A 5696-nucleotide genomic window follows, 5' to 3' on the forward strand; every position below is an offset into this window, starting at 1 on the left:
AGTTGGAGATCATAATCTCTTAACTAGTAAATTGATCCTAGGTTCTGACATTGTAAGCTGGAAAAATTCTGTCTTCTATGTGTCTTGACGCCCCCTCCACACACACACACACACACACACACACACAAATCTCCTCTCTTGTCTCCCTTACCACACACATGCCCAAAGCTATATATATTTTAAATCCTTATTTTAATAGATATATTAAGAAACATTAAAATATATACAGTATTGTATGAACCCTGATGAAAAATGATGAATGATATGATTCATCATCATAAAAATGCTGACATAAAGGTAATAGTAGTGATGATAAAAAAGATTAAGATGAAATTTCTTCTGTAGAATCCTTTTACATGTCTGATTTGTTGAGAAAAGATTAGAAATTAATTAGAATTAATCTGAGATTGAATTTATGCTAATTCAATATATTTTAACGTCTTTGAACTTTGATTTTTGTGAACAACGTTTTAATTACACTGTTTGATCCACTGGCATTTATTGAACATCTACTATTTACCAAGTATTATGCCACGCTCCCACAAAAAGCTTAAAAGAAAATGACCCCCCAAATCTTAACTCATATTAAAACATCCCACGTGGTAATTAACAAAGGCATAATATAGACAAAAGGTAGTTTTCTGCAATGGAATATTACTCAGCCATAGAAAGAATGAAATAATGCCATTTGCAGTAACATGGTTGGACCTAGAGATTATCATACTAAGTGAATAAGCCAGACAGAGAAAGACAAATATCATAGGATATCACTTATATGTGGAATCTAAAAAAAAAAAAAAAGATACAAATGAACTTATTTACAAAGCAGAAATAGACCCGCAGACTTAGAAAACCAACTTATGGTTACCAAAGGGAAAAGGCGGGGAGGGGGGGTGGATAAATTAGGAGTTCGGGATTAACATATGCACACGACAATGAAAAAAAAAAACAGATAGTTTTCAGGTGTGGGAATAATGAGTGCCCAGAAATGAAATTTAAAAAGTAAAAAGGAAGAAACATGTGAGATTCAGACTTACCTCCAACAGACATGTTGGAAGACATAAGAAAGGAAAGGACAAAGAGGAGGGTGGAAATGGGGCCGCCCTTCTGGGAGGAAGAAGTCTTTCCATCAAGTTCTAATCTGAACGTTACAGAATGCCAATAATGGTGTTTCCCAACCATGAAAGGAAGAAAAGTCACCGCAAGATACTGCTAAGATAATAACAATGGGATATAACACAAGAAAAATAAATACTTTTATATGGAAAGATTCAGAAAGGAACTCACATTAGCACATAAACTCTACACAGGACTATATTTGTGCTCTCCTGGAACACGTAATTTGGACAATGTGTGCAAATCCAGAGGTGGTAGTTTCAAGCAGAGAAGGAGCTTCCAAAGTGAGAATAGTAAACTGAACAGAGATTTACCACTTTGGCAGTCCCAATGCTAAGGGTAATGCTGCCTGGGATGAAAGGAGTGTGCTCACTGACCCTTCCGGGATACCCAGAATGCAACGCGGCTTTTCAAAAGAACGGTGCACAGTCCGTCTGTTGCTATGAAAAGATAGATTTCTGTATTGCATGCTTTACCTATTGGCCCTGACACCTTTATTGTTCATATAAGCACTCCATATTTATGAATACAAATGGTTTACAGGTAGACTCTTGATCGGATAAAACAACATTTCCTATCTGGAAGAGTAAACACTACAAACAATCTGAAGCCTTAATTCAGAAGAGGGGACAAGCAGTGGATAATCCAGGAGCAGCTAGAATTCTGAGGAGAGCCTCCTGAGATGGGAGAAGGGCAAAAAGGAGGACATGAAGAAGGCAGGAAATAAAGGGAAGGGAAGGAAAAGGGATGTGGAGAGGTACTGAAATTTCTCCCATCCATGAAGCGGTATTGATAGCTCTTCCTACTCCCCTGTTCTCTGACAAGGCATTGTGTGCGAACGCAAGGTCCAGCAGAGACTCGGGGTTGCCAGGCTACTCCAGCTACTCTGGCCTCATCCTCTCTCCACCTCCACTGTGGCACCCCATCCAGATTCCTTTCTTGTCAAACTTGTTTCCAATCACCCAAGCCCTGTAGTCTGTGACCTCTTGGTCAAACTGTCTGTTACCCAGGACACAAATAGATTGAGGGTGTCAGATAACATGGTAATTTGGTGGGGGAGAAGACAGTTTGAGTGAGCGCCACAAGACCCTGTATAATACCCCATTCCCCGAACACACACACCTTTAAAAGTAGATGCCCTTTATCCACCTATGTTTCTCGGTGTGTCTAAGTCACTGGAGGGCAACTGACTGTGATTCATACCTTTTAAAATTTATTTGTTTTGATGTGTTCACTGTCTCTGGGGAGCTAACTGGCAGAACATTTGAGTCAATCCTCCTTTTCTTGGGGAAGAAGGGTAACACAAAGCTGGGTGATGACAAACGGGCTGTATTGCTCTATGGGAATCACATAGAATTTTGTGTGCACTGAAGTTAGAGCAGTGACACTACATGAAGCAATGGATATCCTGTAAACACATCTTAAATTCAAAGCCATTTCTTCTGGAACTGATTAATGTCCAACTAATACTCATACATGGTACTCACCACGTGCTTGATACCTTCTGATTCTCTGAAGAACCTTGTTCTCCAATGTCTCAGTTGCCACCCTCCCCCTGTCCCCTGAAACTCTCAGGATCGCTGTGCACACACTGAAGGAGAAGCAGTGGCCTTTGAGGAAGCTAAGACATGACCATGAGGGTAATGGAATGATGCAGAGTTCACCCCAGATATCCACGCTACCACGGCCACTTTATTACACACCTAATACAAAGATTTGGGTGAATGCTCTCAGTAAAAATTATGCTGCTTCAATGAACAGATCAGAGGTAGGGTTGTGGGGTGAGGTGGAGGTTACCTGTTCAAAAATATTTACCCAGAGGTTATTATGGGTCAAGCACTCTAGTTTGAGTAAAGCAGCTATTTTGCATAGAAGTAAACAAATCTTCTTAAGAGGTAGAAGAATTGTTCTGCGTGTTGGCTGGCAATTCCTGAAAGCTCTTGTAACAGCACATCTTTCTCGGGTTTGCACCCACTTTATCTCTTTCCTTGAATGGGGGGGAGGGAAAGAGGGAGGAGAGAGAGAGAGAGAGAGAGAGAGAGAGAGGGAGAGAGGTACGTAAAGGGAATCACCTTCCTATTCAGGAATTCGCTAATGTTTCCAGGTGAGGCCACAAGAACTCAGGAGGTGCACTACTCCTCCAGCTCTGTTATCTTTTCATAAGTTCTGTACAGTTGAGTGGGCAGCTGGGTGTAGCACATAAGTCAGTGCTGAAGTACCACTGTAACTTTCTATTATTTATGTTTAAAGAAACAAATAGGTCTGAGTTAGGAAAGAAGCAGAGTCCGGGCGAGGGTGGGTCGGGGTGGGACCTGAACCTGGGCTTTCAGCCCGACCTCCGGCCAGGGCTTGCGCGCGGTCTCAGCCTCGGGACGAGGCCCGCGCCCCTTGAGCCGCCCCCCGCTCGCCTCCACTCCCTGCCGGCACCCGCTCCGCTCCCTACCCACCCAGACGTGCCTCCCCGGGGCTACCTGGAGCGCCAGGGCTGGCAACCGACCCGGGAGTCGACCGCTCAGCCTGGGTTCTCGACCCTGTGGGCTGCGTCTCCTCCTGGAACGGCAGCTGCTCCCACTAACCTTTGGAAGAGAGAAAAAGCTGTTCCAGACCTTTCTGTGCACCTCAAGTGTGAGAGGAAAGGGCGCTCGCTTGTGTTAGAAGACCTAACTTCGGCTACTCAAATAGAAAGGCTGGTCCGAGAACCCCGAACCCTCCCGCCCCCGCTGGACCGCAGCCGCCGGCAGCGGTCCTTGGGAAGTGGCCGCCAGAAGGGTCGGTGCATCGGGCCGGGGACATGGCCGGGGCAGCTCTAGGCGCCGAGCTCGCTATAGGTCCTCTCTCCCAGGATCGGATAGATGATTCATTTTTATATGTAACGTTTTACCCCACTCTATAGCTCTGGCTGGTTAATGTTCAACCCCGGGGCTTCGAGAGGCAGCTCGAGGGAAGCAGGCAGGGATGACCCGTGCAAGGTATATGGCCGCTCGGGAGTGAAGGGGCAGAAGAAGCCCGAGAGAGGGTGAGGGCGATGAGGCGGCGGGCTCCTCCGGCCTGGGCCTCCCTAGGCCGACTCCGAGAGGGCAGAGAAGCGGGCGGATCCGCGGCCGGGGCCCAGCGCGCGTCCCTGGAGGCGCAGCCGGGAGGCCGCGCCCTGGACAGGCCCCGACCGCCCACGACGCCGACGCCCAGGCCCGGAGCGGCGCGTGCAGGGGCGGCGGGCGCGCGCGGGCGCGAGGACCGGCGCTTCGGCCCAGCGGGCTCGGAGGGCGGGCTGCGGCGCCCCGGCCGCCCGGATCCGACGCTCGCCTGGGTCGGCAGGCTGCGGACGCCGCGGGAGGAGGGAGGTGGGCGCGTGGCGGCAGCTGCAGATTCGAGTCCTGTTTTGTTGTCCGGAGGGACGTGCAATCACCAGCCCGGGGATCCGACAGGAGTCCCCGGAGTTCCGTAGGTTGCCCTCGGGGCCGCTGCCTCTCCGGGTGCCTCTGAAAATACCGTCAGGGTCATTCGAGGCAGCACGTCTTGCCACCGCCCTTCTCCCACGTCGCCAGCCAAAAATTGAACATTAAGATAAAGCAGCTGTTGTGGTCAATAGAAAGCGGCAGGACACGGTCGTGCCCAAGCCACAGTGCGGGTCGGGTGGCCAGTGAGGCCCAAGGCGATGCCGCCCTCGGGGGCACGTTCACGTGGAGCGGCGGCACCGCGGGTCCTCCTAAGGGCTGGGCCGCGTGGCCCCGCGGAATCCAGGGGTCCAGAAGGCCCCGGTCCGCAGTCCAGGCTGCCATCCCCTGGCGCTGGGCAGTTGACAGGCCGGCGGGGCTGCACGGGGGAAGAAGGCTCCGGGCTGGAGAAGGGAGCTTCGTGCCGGGAGCTGCAGCCCAGAATTTGCAGGAGGCTTCTCCCCTCCTCCCCGCCCCGTCAGAGAAACTGACAAACAAGACCCTGCCTCATCCGATAAGAGTGGCTCCTACGATTTCACGGATTTTAGGCGGGGGTGGAGGCGTTGAGGTTAGAAGAGCCCTGTGAATGAACATCGCCGGAGGCCCAGGGTCCGCAGAAGAAGGGTTTTATTTGACTTTCTTTTATTTGATATTATCTTATTTTCTAACAAAGTGACCTGTCGTTTGTCGCCTTGGGCTCTGCAGGCAAATCCCCTTCTGTGGCGCTGGGGACAGCCTGCAGGGTCTCTGCCTCTGCCCACAACAGAGCTCCCGTCCTCCCGTGCCCACACACAGCGGGGTGAATCAGTCAGACTCGCGGTCCATTCAACACAGGCGGCCGCGTAAAGTGACACTAGAAAACGCCCTGCCAGTTCATCCGAGAGGACCAAGAAAGACGCCACCAAGCTTCAACTAGGTGCAGTAACCCCGCCCAGAGGAGGAGAGTTGAGGGGGCTGCTGACACTAGCAGAACAGGGGAAAGCACCCAAGAACTGGGTTGCCACCGATCGGGGTTCCAAGTCACATTCCATATGCTCCTCCACTGACTTCTCGGGGACAGCGGAAACGGCTCTAGGTCTCATCTCCCCGAAGGGACTAGGATAAAGGTTCCTGCCCAGGACTGCGTGCGGCGGGGGGGGGGGGGTC

This window comes from Physeter macrocephalus, chromosome 7 (genome assembly GCF_002837175.3).
Source record: "Physeter macrocephalus isolate SW-GA chromosome 7, ASM283717v5, whole genome shotgun sequence".
Taxonomy (NCBI): Eukaryota; Metazoa; Chordata; class Mammalia; order Artiodactyla; family Physeteridae; genus Physeter; species Physeter macrocephalus.